The sequence below is a fragment of the Rhinolophus sinicus genome, chromosome X, assembly GCF_036562045.2.
Source record: "Rhinolophus sinicus isolate RSC01 chromosome X, ASM3656204v1, whole genome shotgun sequence".
Classification (NCBI taxonomy): domain Eukaryota; kingdom Metazoa; phylum Chordata; class Mammalia; order Chiroptera; family Rhinolophidae; genus Rhinolophus; species Rhinolophus sinicus.
In genome coordinates this window covers 55,588,170-55,602,539 of record NC_133768.1, presented here as the reverse complement: position 1 = coordinate 55,602,539, position 14,370 = coordinate 55,588,170, and the positions used below count along the sequence as shown (strand labels likewise).

Here is a 14,370-nt window from a genome sequence, read left to right as displayed (position 1 = left end):
ATTTTTAAAAAAAATTTATTTTATTAAATTTATTGGAGTGGCAATGGTTTGTAAAATTTTATGTTTCAAGTGGGCGTTTCTATAATACATCATTTATATATCACATTGCGTGTTCACCACCCAGAGTCAGTTTGTTACCAGGAAAATGACGATAACCTTGGTTCTTGTCTTCTTGAAGGAAAGAATTCAATCAAGAGATGGAAATTTGTGCAACATGAACAGCAGAAGTTTGTTTGTAAAAGTACACACCAAGACTTGGAGCGGGCTGACCCATGAGAGGGAAGCAGCCTTGCCTCACATTGTATGAAGGCTTTTATTTCTGTGGGTAGAATGCCCTTCTCTTATCTCTCTTTCTCCCCCTGAGGTACCTAGCCCTCTGGCATTTAGCAATGCATTTCATTGATTTAGGGGCATGAGTAAACACACACCTTTGATTTTGGTTGGGGGGGGGGATGAGTAAATACATTCCTTAGGAGTATGTGTAAATCTGGAATCCTGTTGGGCTAGTGAGGTATTGGCGACAAACAGGATGTGTTGATAAGCAGGATGTCTTCTCTTAACAATGCATTTCTTTGATTTAGGGGCATGTGCAAACACACCCCTTTGATTTAGGGACATGAATAAACACATCCCCTTGGTTGGGGGGCGGGGATGAGTAAACACATTCTTTAGGAGTATGTTTAAACCTGGAATCCTGTTGGTCTAGAAAGATACTGATGATCCTGACAAAGAGAATATGCCCACCCCCCCACCTCCCCACCCCCACCCCTGCTTCTCTGACTTCTAACAACACATCTCTGATTTAGAGGTAAGTGTAAGCCTGGAGTCCTGCTGGGCAGCTGCCAGGGGTCTTGACCCAAGTAAGAGCCGCAGCAAGGGACTTTCTAATTGGGGCTAAATCTCTTCTTCTCCTGTTCATTTCTATCTATCTACCTACCCTATCAAGTTCTCCTTCCATCGCCATGTATTTGATCCCCCTTTACCCTCATCTACCACCCTTTTTTCCCCTCACCCTCTGGTAACCAGTAAACTGTTGTCTTTGACTATGAGTTTTTGTTTCTTTGTTTGTCTTGTTCCTTTGTTGTTGTTCTATTTTGTATCCCACATATGAGTTAAGTCATATGGTTCTTGACTTTTTCTGTCTAACTTATTTTGCTTAGCATAATAATCTCAGAATCCATCCACGTTGTTACAAATGGCAGTATTTCATCTTTTCTTATGGCCAAGTAGTTTCCATTCTCAGGACCATTTTTAATGAGATTCTCAAATAAATCATAGGAAATTACCAGCTTACACTCTGAGAAACAATGTTGAAAACCAGAGGGGAGGATGGGACACCTCAGCAAAGAAAGAGAAAGATAATAGAGAAGGAGTTGGGGAGGCAATTCTACCCATAGAGATAAAAACCCTCACATAATATAAGGGGGTGACTGCTTCCCTGTCTTGAGTCAGCCCGCTCCATGCCTCGGAGTGTACTCGCTTTGACTAATAAACATCTTGCTGTTCTATGTTGTACAAACTCTGTCTCTTGACTGATTCTTTCCTTTAAGAAGACAACAGCTGAGGCATAATGTCATTCTGGGTAATATAACTTTTTTGTAAAAGGTTTATCCTTGCCTTAAGCAAGCCCTGTCCTTTGTTTTTGTGCATCTAGGTTAACACATCTTTGAAATAAGTAGTAACCACCCTCAAGAGAGCAAATAATCTTGTTAACTGTCCTGTAATCCAATCCTGCCTTGTTTTCTCCCACATCCATGTAATCTGTTTTATGTTCCCTACTTAATTTCAAAAGCATAAAAGAAGTTGCAAAACTGTTATTCTCTGGAGCATTTGATACCAGCTACCCAGCATATGTTGTCAATTTGGCTCAAATAAACTCATACAAATTCTCCCCAGATTTGGACATTACTTTGCATAGTCAGCAGTGTTCTGAAGAAGCCCACCCAGGCCCACCTTGCAAACCCGGACCTGGTGCTAGGTACAATCAAGGGCCCATTGTGTCCCACTGGCTCCCCATTTGGCCTCAAGTGAACTTGGGTGAGTTTCTCTTGGTATTTTGGGCCTTCTTGCTTTAAGTAGCAGGCCATGACTTTATTTGACCTGTTCTTAGAAAATCCTTAAAGTGGATACGGTTGAGATAATCCAGGGAAAGGACACACACAAAAAAAAATAAATAAAAATGGGTTGCTGTTTTTAATTTCAGCGTTTTAATTGGATTACTTACTGAGAGTCTGAACAAAATTTTTCTGGTCAAATGAAAGACTGAACTCCCTTTAGCTCTGAAAGAGAAAGGATACTCGCTTCCCCAACTCAAATAGCCAGTGGGGTGATGGTTGTTGTTCAGATTCCCTAATCTAGAGTGGTGGAGATGGGAAATGGGAGTCATTCAGCCAATCCTGGAGAAGCCAGTGGGAGCCATGGTGAGAAGGGCAGGGGACACTAGAATGGGTTCACCCTGGGAGAGGAGCCCAAGAAAGGAGACTGTGCTTTGGAAAGCATCACGGTTCTGGTAGTGTCTGGTAAGCTCTTGCTGGCCCTTGCTCAGGTATTCCTAAGTGACTAAGAATCTTTGTGAGGTTGCCTGAAGAAAAATTTCCTCTAGGGCATAAAGTGGTCCCATAGGGATCTCCGCCCTACATGGTTCATCTGGAGACATGAGTGTAAGGGCTGATTTTCCTTAGAAGTTTCTTCAGGCTCTACAGCTGTCCAAATTAACGTAGAAAATCATGCCTCTGAGGCTGACAAGCCCTTTGAGTCAGCCTCCCATTAATACTAAAATGGTCAAAATGAGGATCTTTTGATACTTCTAAGGTTTTGTGCACACAATTAGAAAAAGCTGGCTATAAAAGTAGGCATAATGAATGGAAAACATATTTCATTGCTCTCTGAAATCTTAAAAAAAGGATTTAGATATAAAGATCAACCTATGATGTCCGTTAGGTGTCAACCCAATTCTTTGAGGTATCAAAAATTAGTGTTTTTATTTTAACGGAGGGAAGATCATTTGGTACTTGACTTGTCAAGGACAGATATAAATTGTAAATGTCTCCAGGGCAAAATTTGAATCCAATTGTTCTTTTATAAACTAGAGAGTTTTTCTCTTGGCTGAAAGGTCTCTGCTTGTGTCTGTGTGTCTTATAAATACATATGTTATAAATGTGAGATAATTTTCTACCTCTGGATGATATTGTTAAAATTAATTTAAAGGTATGTACTTGTAAGAATTGGGAACTCTAAATAAAATTCTCATAAATATAGAAACCAATCCATGTTTTTCAGTTCACATTTCTGAAATTAATCCTTAGTAAATAAAAGCTAACTTAAGTTTTTTGAAGTAAAACAGACTTCTTTATATTGCCTGGGTTTTACAAAAATAAGTCCATGTTAATAATTGACTTTGATGTTTATGAAAAATGTTTCTAGAGGTTGTAAAATGTCCAAGCTAAGGGATGCTAATTGATTCTTAATTTTCATTAGACATTGAGAATTTAAGGGTTAATATCTCAATATATGTAGGAATAACTTTGCAGTGTTTCAGAAGGGCTCCTGCAACACCTTAAAAGATTTGAAATTGCATGGAAATTATTCTAAAATAAGGGATGAAAATGTCTAACGTATATTGTATGGGTAAACATGGTTATAAAAAAACATATAGTTGGGGCTATGGGAAACCCGATGGCTGCTTGGTTCTACCCTGTTCCCTGGTTCATTCACCATTTTTTAGTTTTTGCATTCCTTCATGCATCACAGTGCATTTAAGCAGGACTTAGATGAAGGAATTTATGAGCTGACATTATTGAAAGGAGATATCTTACAATATTGCCAAGGTTTGAAAGAGTCACTTCAAGAAAATGCCAAGTTGGTAACTGTTTCCTTTCACAGCAAGTTCCCAGGAGACAAAGGCTTTAAATATTGTTTATTTGTGTGTGTGTTTGTTTTGTTTTGTTTTTTGGAAAGGACATCAACTAAAAGGCACTTTTGAACCTCATTGGAAGGGACCTTATCAGGTGCCTAACCATGAATGGACATCTACCCTTGTTGCTGACACTCCCTTTCATCTATAACAGGCATCAAAAACTTCTCTAGGATGAGAAGCTACAGACATCAGAGGTAGACAGCTGTCCCTATATACCTAAAGATTAATATTGAACTCATAATCCATTTTGTTTGATTGTCTTTACCTGTCTGCTAATGATATTAGTCTTTATAACAATTATACTTGTTATTTGGATTTCTCTATATAGTCCAATTATTTATGATTACTGAACATGTATAAGATAACAGTTAGTATTCTATTCATGGTTTATGTAAATGTAATACTAGATGCCAGATACAAACAAATGTGGCAGAAGGCAAAACACAGATAATGACACTTTACAGGATAGAAATGATTCAGAGTGTTTTTTCACAATGAAGGCCATAAGACCTGAGTGCCTTCATTTACCAGCCCTCCCTTTTGGGAAAATTTGGTCTAAATTCATAGCCCATGTTACACTATTACTCCACCCCAATGGTCCCCCATTTCAATGAAATTATGTAGATACCAAGACTTTTAAGAATGAGTCTTCCTAGCACTGTGAGACCACACTGTCTCACCAAAATGTTGGTCATTAATGCATCTTTGCAATTGATTTATGACCAAAAGGGGGAATTGTGGATGAAAAAAGGGGCTCTATAATAAATCTAACTGAAAGTTACCTGACAGAGTGATCTGATAATAAATTGCCAACTGGGCAGAGCCTGGTGGGTAGTCACACCCCAGGGCTATAAAAGGTTTATCATTGCCTTAAGGAAGCCCTATCCATTGTTTCTGTGAATCTAGGTTTAACACGCCTTTGAAATGCCTCGTTTTCAGGCCCCTGGGAAGCATAACCAACCTCAAGAGACCACATAATCTTGTTAACTATCCTGTAATCCATTCATAGAGATTTCCCTGCCTTGCTTTCTCCCATGTTCATGTAATCTCCCTTATATTCCAAATGCATAAAAGAAACTACAAAATTGTCATTCTCAGGAGCATTTGAGATTTTGCTTCCTGGCATGTCATCAGTTTGGCTCACATATACTCTTACAAAAATTCTCTATAAGTTTCAATGCTTCTTATGTTTAACACTAGGTATCTTGTATATACTATTTGGCTTTTTGTGACTAGCTTATTTCACTTATCATAAAGTCTTCAAGGTTTATGCATGTTTCAGCATATGTCAGAATTTCACCCTTTTATGGTAAAATGATATGCCAATTTATATATCACATTTTGTTTATACATTCATCTGTCAATGGACACTGGGGTTACTTCCACATTTTGTCTATTGTGAATAATGCTGCTATGAGCATGTGTGTACAAATGTCTGTTCAACAGTCCCTATTTTCAATTCTTTGGCGTATATACCTAGAAGTTGAATTGCTTGATCAAATGGTAATCCTATTTTTCATTTTTTGAAGAATACTCATACTATTTTCCACAATGCCTGCAGAATTTTACATTCCCACCTGTAATGCACAAGCATTCCAATTTCTCCACATCCTTGACACTTTTTAAGAAATAACAGCCAGCTTAACGGGATGTGAAGTAACATTGTGTTTTTATTTGCGTTTCCCTAGTGATGATTGATATTGAGCATCTTTCCAGTGTTTATTGGTCATTTGCATACCTTGTTTGGACAAACGTCTGTTAAGTCTTTACCCATTTTTAAATCAGATTGTTTATTTAATGTTGAGTTGTAGATATTTTTAATATATTATGAATATTAACCCCTTCTCAGATATATGATTTGCAAATACTTTTCCATTCTCTGGGTTGCCATTTTACTGTGTTGATAGTGTCCTTTCATGTATAAAACTTAAAAAAAAAAAATCCAGTATAATGAATATTTCTCACTATATTTTCTCCTAAGAGTTTTATAGTTTTAGCTCGTATCTTTGGGTTGTTTGTTGTTTTTTTGTTTGTTTTTTTTTAATTCATTTTCAGTTAATTTTGTGTATGGTGTAAGATCAGGGTATGACTTTATTTTTTATATGTGAATATCTAGTTTTCCACACACCAGGTGTTGAAAACATGGTCCTTTCCACATTAATGGCCTTGGCAAGTTTATAAAAAATCATTTTACCATATATATGAGAATTTATTTCTGGGCTCTATATTCAATTTCCATTTGTCCCCATCTCTGTCTCTATGACAGTAACACACTATTTTGATTACTCTAGCTTTGAAATATGTTTTTAAATCAGGATATGCGAGACCTCCAACATTATTCTTAAGATTGTTTTGGCTATTGGGGATACATTGAGATTCCACGAATGAATTTTAGGATAGATTTTTATATTTCTGTGAAAACATCATTGGTATTTTGATAGAGATTGCATTGAATCTGGAGAATACTTTGGGTAGTATTGATAGCTTAACAATATGAGTTCTTTCAATATATAAATAGAGGATATCATTCCATTTATTTTTAGCTTCTTCAGTTTTTTTCAGCAACATTCTGTAGTTTAAATGCAAGCCTTTTGCTTCCTTGGCTAAGTTTATTCCTAAGTGTTTAATTCTGCTTGAGGCTTGTAAATGAAATTTTCTTAATTTCCTTTTCAGATTGTTTATTGTTGGTGTATAGCAATACAACTGATTTTGACATTAATTTTGTATCTTCCAACTTTTCCAAATTAGTTTCTTTAGATATAATATTTTTTTCTTTGTTTTTTTGGGGGGTGGGTTAAGGGGGGTGTAATAGAGTTTTGTACAAAGAACTTCATGTTGTTGTGAACAGAGAAAATTTTACTTCTACTTTTCCAATTTGTATGTGAATTATATCTTTTTTTTTTCTTAATTGATCTAATTGGCGAGGCATTCCAATACTATGTTGAATAGAAATGACAAAGGTGAGCAATCCTGTCTTTTTCCGGATCTTAGTAAAAACAATTTCAGTCTTTCACCATTAAGTATGATATTAACTGTGGGCTTTTCATATGACACTTTTATTATGTTGAGGTAGTTTAATGCATGTACTGGTTTGTTGAGTCTTTATATCATGAAAGTCTGTTGAATTTTTAAAAATACATTTTCATCAGTTGAGATTATCATGTGGTTTTCTTCTTTATTCTGTTGATAGGGTGTATTATTACATTGATTAATTTTCATATGTGAGAACATCCTTGCATTCCAGCAATAAATCCCACTTGGTGATGGTGTATATTCTTTTATTTTTTATTAATTTTTATGAAATATGTTGCAGTGACATTGGTTAGTGAAATTATATAGGCTTCAAGTATGTATTTCCATAATAAATCATCTATATATTGCATTGTGCGTTCATGACCCGGAGTCAGTTCCCCTCCCATCACAATATATTTGACCCCGTTTTTGCTCCTCTACCAACTTCCCTCCCCTTTGATAACTACTAAACTATTGTCTGTGTCTATCAGTTTTTGTTTGTTTGTCTTGTTCATTTGTTACTTTCAGTTTTATATCCCACATATGAGTGAAGTCATATGGTTCTTGACTTTTTCTGTCTGACTTACTTTGCTTAGCATGATAATCTCAAAATCCATCCATGTTGTTGTTGGAAATGCAGTATTTCATTTTTTCTCATGGCCAGTAATATTCCATTGTATGTATGTATTACATCTTTATCCAATCATCTGTCGAAGGACACTTTGGTTGTTTCCAAGTTTTCAACACCATGAATAATCCTGCAATGAACATAGGGGTACATACTCGTATATCTTTACAGATAATGTTTTCAGATTTTTGGTGTAGATATCCAGAAGAACTGCTGTGTTGTATGGTAATTCTATTCTTAATTTTTTTAGTTACCGCCATACTGTTTTCCATAGTGTCTGTACCAATTTACATTCCTACAAGTAGTGTATGAGGGTTACCTTTCCTCCACAACTTCTCGAACACTTTTTGTTTCTTGTCTTGTTGATTATAGCCATTCTAACAGGTGTGAGGTAGTATCTCGTTGTGGTTTTGATTTGTATTTCTTTAACAGCTGGTGAAATTCAACATTTTGTCATATATCTGTTGGCTGTTTGTGTATCTTTTTAGGAGAAGTGTCTGTACAGGTCTTCTGTCCATTTTTTAATTGGATTTTTTCTTTTTTTTGTTGATGAGTTGTATGAGTTCTTTATATATTTTAGATATCAACCCTTTATCACAGGTGTTGTTTACAAATATTTTCTCCCTTTCGGTTGACTGTCTCTTTGTTTTGTTGATGGTTTCCTTTGCTGTGCAGAAGCCTTTAGTTTGATACAGTCACATTCATTTATTGTTGCTTTTACTTTCCTTGCCTTTGAGGTCAAATTCATAACATTCTCTCTGAACCCAAGGTCCATATGGGTTCTATGCTTTCTTCTATGCAATTTATTGTTTCAGGTCGTATGTTTAGGTCTTTGATACATTTCAAGTTAATTTTGGTAAATGGTAGCAGATAGCAATCTTCCTTCTTTTTTTTGCACAAGATTTCCAGTTTTCCCAGCACCATTTACTGAGGATGCTTTCTTTTTTCCACTGCATGTTTTTGGCTCCTTTGTTTAAAAATTATGTGTCCATATATACATGGGTTTATTTCTGGGTTCTCAGTTCTATTCTATTCATCTCTGTTTCTGCTAATATCATGCTGTTTTGATTATGTCACCTTCTTGTATAGATTGAAGTCAGAGTGTGGTAACTCCAGCCATATTCTTTTTTCTTAGGATTGCTTTAGCTATTCGGGTCTTTTGTGATTCCATATAAATCTGATAATTTTTGGGGCGTTCTATTTCTTGAAAAAAATGCCATTGGGATTTAGATGGGGTTTGCATTAAATCTGCATATTTGCTTTGGATAATATAGCCATTTTAACTAGGTTGATTTCTCATCCATGAACACAGAATATTATTCCATTTCTTTGTGTCTTCTATAATTTCATTTAATAATGTCTTATAATTTTCAGTGTATAGGTTCTTTACATCCTTTCTTAAGTTTATTCCTAGGTATTTTATTCTTCGTTTTTTCATTTATTTTTTTTTTAATTAAAGTGTATTGGGGTGACAATTGTTAGTAAAGTTACATAGATTTCAGGTGGACAACTCTAAAATGTATCTATATATCACATTGTGTGTTCACCATCCAGGGTCAGTTCTCTTTCCATCACCATATATTTGATCCGCTTTACCCTCATCTACCACCCCTCCCCTCTTACCCTCTGGTAACCACTAAACTATTGTCTGTGTCTATGAGTTTTTGTTTCTTCATTTGTTTCTCTTGTTCATTTGTTGTTTTCAGTTTTATATCTCACATATCAGTGAAATCATGGTTCTCGACTTTTTCTGTTTGACTTATTTCGCTTAGCATGATAATCTCAAGATTCATCCATGTTGTTGCAAATTGTACTATTTCATCTTTTCTTATGGCAGAAGTATATATATCACATCTTTTCTTTTGTGGTTTATATACTTATTCCATTCTGTATATATACCACATCTTCTTTATCTAATTATCTATCGAAGGACACTTTGGTTGTTTCCATGTCTTGGCCACCATAAATAAAGCTACAATGAACATCGGAGCACATACATCTTTACGGATAAATGTTTTCAGATTTTTTGGGTAGATACCCAGGAGAGGGATTGCTGGGTCATATGTTAATTCTGTTCTTAATTTTTTCAGAAACATCCACATTGCCTTCCATAGTAGATACACAAATCTGCATTCCTACCAACAGTGTATGAGGGTTCCTTTTTCTCCACAGCCTCTCCAACACTTGTTACTATTTGTCTTGTTGATGATAGCCATTCTAACTGGTGTGAGGTGATATCTCACTGTGGTTTTTATTTCCATTTCTCTGATGATTAGTGATGTTGGGCAATTTTTCATATGTCTACTGGCCATTTGTATGTCCTCTTTGAAGAAATGTCTATTCAGGTCCTCTGTCCATGTTTTAATTCTATTTTTTTGTTGTTGTTGTTGAGTTGTATGAGTTCCTTGTATATTTTGGATATTAGCCCTTTATCGGAGGTGTCATTTGCAAAAATCTTTTCCCACTCGATTGATTGCCTCTTTATTTTGTTGATGGTTTCTTTTACTGTGCAGAAGCATTTTAGTTTGATATAGTCCCATTCATTTATTTTGGCTTTTACTTCCCTTGCTTTGGAGTTAAATTCATAAAATGCTCTTTAAACCCAAGGTCCATAAGTTTAGTACCTATGTTTGCTTCTATGCAGTTTATTGTGTCAAGTCTTATGCTTAAGTCTTTGATCCATTTTGAATTAATTTTGGTACATGGTGACAGATAGCAGTCCAGTTTCATTCTTTTGCACGTGGCTTTCCAATTCTGCCAGCACCATTTATTGAAGAGGCTGTCTTCTTTTCGTTGTATATTTTTGGCTTCTTTGTCAAAAATTATCTGTCCATATTTATGTGCATTTATTTCTGGGTTCTCAATTCTATTCCATTGGACTCTGCCAGTAACATACTGTTTTGATTATTGTTGCCCTGTAGTGCAAGCAGAAGTCAGGGAGTGTGATATGTCCAGCATTGTTCTTTTTAATTAGGATTGCTTTGGCTATTCGAAGTCTTTTTTGGTTCCATACAAATCTGATGATTTTTTTGTTTTGTTTAAAAAAAAAAAAGCCATTGGGATTTTGATGGGAATTGCATTAAATCTGTATATTGCTTTGGGTAATAAGGCCATTTTCATTTTAACTATGTTGATTCTTCCAATCCATGAACATGGAACGTCTTTCCGTTTTCTTGTGTCTTCTTCAATTTCTTTTAAAAATGTCATATAGTTTTCTGTATATAGGTCTTTCACATCCTTGGTTAAATTTATTCCTAGGTATTTTATTCTTTTTATTGCAATTGCAAAGGAATTTTTTTTACGTGATCTTAGAGGACAAGCTTTCAGTTTTTCACCATATTAGCTGACTTTTGGTTATATATGACCTTTATTATGTTGAGGTAAGTAAAACATTTTATTAAGTGTTTTAATCATAGATTGATCTTTTGTCTTGTCAGATATCATCTTGGTCTCAGAACACAACCCCCAGGGGAGGATGAGATAGGCTATGTGGTTCTGAGCCTGTGAAATCCTAATGCTGTCCCTGCAGCCAGATGCAGAGCTGTGTGCCTCAGTAGCCCTGTGTGCCCCTGCTGTGATGAGACATGAAAGTTTATGGCAGGGTGGCCTGGGAGAGGTGCCTGGTCGGTTTGTGACTTTGTTCTCTTCCAAGTAATGGTGACTGCATGACCACAGCTGCCTCACCTTTATAGCTTCTCCCTTGTCACTCGAATTAGCCTCACTGTTCATCTGCAGCTCAGAAACTGTCTCTCCAGTTGTCAGGGCTATAGATATTCTCTTTAATCTGACACTGCTACCGTTTTTCCTGGGACCTGGTGCTAATACTGGGAAGGTGTGGGGGAAGCTAGCTCTGGGAGATTGGGGAGAGGCACCCAGTATGCATGGCTTTGTTTTCTGCCTGGCAGTGAGGGCTGTTAGACTGCAGTTGTCACACTGCTGTATTTGGTCTTTGCCCCCAGGTCTCTGCCCCAATCACTGGTTTCAGCTGTGTTACCTGCTGATCCCTGAGGAAGAATTGCTGAGGCCACAGAGAGTGCACCGGCATTCTCAATTCTCTCCTCTTGTCTCCTGGGACCCCAGTGATCTCCAGACTGCATCCTGTGGCCCCCCACCTCTGTACTTCTTCCTTCCCCCATCTCCTGTTCACCGCAATTTGCCCATCATCAGATGTTTCAATGCACAGATCTCTCAGAAGTGTTTGTGTTGTGTAGGACTCCTTTGTTGAATTATAGCTGTTCAATTTGTTGTAACTTCAAGGGACAATATGAAGGAGCATCCCTCATGCCACTATGCTTCTGACATTTCTATATGTTTCTACTTTTAGGCCAGTACCATACCGTTATGATTGTTTTATCTTTGTAGTATAGTTTGAAATTAAGAAGTGTGACACCTGTGGCTTGGTTTTTATTGCTCTGGATTGCTTTAGCTGTTTGAGGCCTTTTGTGTGGTTCCATATTAATTTTAATTTTTTTTTCTATTTATGTGAAAAATGCCATTGGAATTTTGGTCAGGATTGTATTGAATCAATAGATGGTTTTGGGTAGCATGAACATTTTAACAATATTAATTCTTCCCATCCATGGACACAGGATATCTTTCCATTTATTTGTGTCTTCATTTTTTAAAAAAAGTCAGTGTCTTTTACATTTGAGTGTGCAGACCTTTCACTTCCTTGCATAAAATTCTTCCTAAGTATTTTAGTGTCGTTACTCCTTTTATCAATGGGATTTTTTTTTTTTTTTTAACTTACGCAGATTTCATTGTAGTGTATAGAAACACAACTGATTTCTCTATATTGATTTTGCATCTTGGAACTTTACTGAATTCACTGACTTCTCTTTCTTGCCTGATTGCCCTGACTAAGACATTCAGTACTGTGTTGAATGGGTGTGGTGAGACTGGACACAACTGATTGTTCCTGATCTTAGAGCAAAAGTTTCCACTTTTTACTATGGTGTATGATGTTAGACATGGGCTTGTCATATATGGCCTTTATTTTGTTGATTGTTTTGTCAGTTTTCATTTCCCATTTGATTTCTTCTTTGACCTATTAGTTTTTCAGAAGCATGTTTTTTTGTTTTGTTTTTTTTAATTTCCATATACTTGTGAATTTTCTAATTTTCCTCTTGGTATTGATTTCTAGTTTCATACCATTATGGTCAGAAAAGATATTTGTGTGATTTCATGCTTCTTAAGTTTGTTAAAACTTGTTTTGTGTTGTAGCAATATGATCTATCCTGAAGAATGCTTTATGTGCACTTCAGAAAAATGTGTATATTGTTGCTGCTATATATGTCTGTTAGGCCCATTTGTTCTAAAGTAATTTTCAGGTCCAGTGTTTCCTTTTTGATTATCAGTCTGAACTATCTATTGTTGAAAGTGATTATTATAGTCTCCTACTATTATTGTATTATTGTCTACTTCTGCCTTCAGATCCATTTGTATTTACTTAATATATATAACTGATCCAATGATATATATATATATATATATATATATATATATATATATATATATACCAGATCCAATGTATGTACACACACACACACACACACACACACGCACGCACAGAGGGTGCCAAAAAATGTATACATGTTTTAAGAAAGGAAAAAAACCTTATTAAATTTGTAATACTCAATGTATGCCAATAACAAAAGATTAATACAAGTCATGTGTATACATTTTTTGTAGCCCCAATATGTGTGTGTGTATATATATATATATCTATATATATACCTACATATAGCTATATATAATATCTTTGATGAGTTGACCCCTTTATCAATATATGATCTTTTTTATTTCTTGTTATAGTTTTTGGCTCAAAGTCTATTTGTCTGATATAATTATAGCTACTAATGCTGTCTTTTGGTTTCCACTCATATGCAATACCTTTTTCCATCACTTTGCGCCTATGTTGTTCTTAATGACAAATTGAGTCTCTAGTAGGCATCACATAGTTGGGTTTAGTTTTTTTATTCACCCAGCATCTCGATGTCTTTTTATTGAAGAAGTAAATCCATTTACACTTAATGGTAATTATTGATAGTAAGGACTTACTAACTTTATCTTATTGTTTTTTGGCTGCTTTGTAGTTTATTTGTGGCTCTCTTTTTCTCCATTTTTTTGAATTGATGATTTTCTATAGTTGTATGTTTTGATTCCTTTGTTTTTATCTTCTGTGCATGTACCATAGGTTTTTGCTCTGTGGTTATCATGAGACTTAATAAAACATCATATATATATATGTGTGTGTGTGTGTTTCTGCTGATAACAATTAAAATTTAGTCATATACAAAAATTCTACCACTTTACCCTTTTATGGTATTGATGTCACAATTTACATATTTTATATTGTATATTTGTTAACAAGTCATTGTAGCTGTAGATATTTTAAATATTTTTAAACTGTTGTCTTACTGTATTAGTTCATTTTTTTTAAATTTCTTTTGAAAAATCTTTTTTATTAGTTTAATGTGTACAAAACACTGTAATAGTTAGACATTTATCATTTATACCCCTCACAAAGTGATAATCCCCCTCCCCCAATCTACTTCCCCTCTGACATTGTATACAGCCGTTACATTTCCACTGTCTCTATTCCTTTAGATAAGTGTTGAACACAACACCATATTACAGTATTACAGTAATTTCAATCTGATTACATACATGTACATATATATTTTTTTACCAATATATTAATATATTTTCATTTTCTAAATAAGTTTTTTCCATCTTTCTCCCTTTCTTTTCCATCTTGAAGTTCAGTGATATGGACATAATTCCTTTTAATGGTTTTCTGTAAGTCCTGTAG

General features: G+C 35.3%; 1 pseudogene; it reads right to left on the bottom strand.

The window, feature by feature from the left end:
- The window catches only part of LOC109438722 (proteasome subunit alpha type-1), an 84,324-nt pseudogene extending 73,039 nt beyond the window's left edge, over positions 1-11,285 (bottom strand).
- Between the last annotated feature and the right edge of the window lie 3,085 nt (positions 11,286-14,370).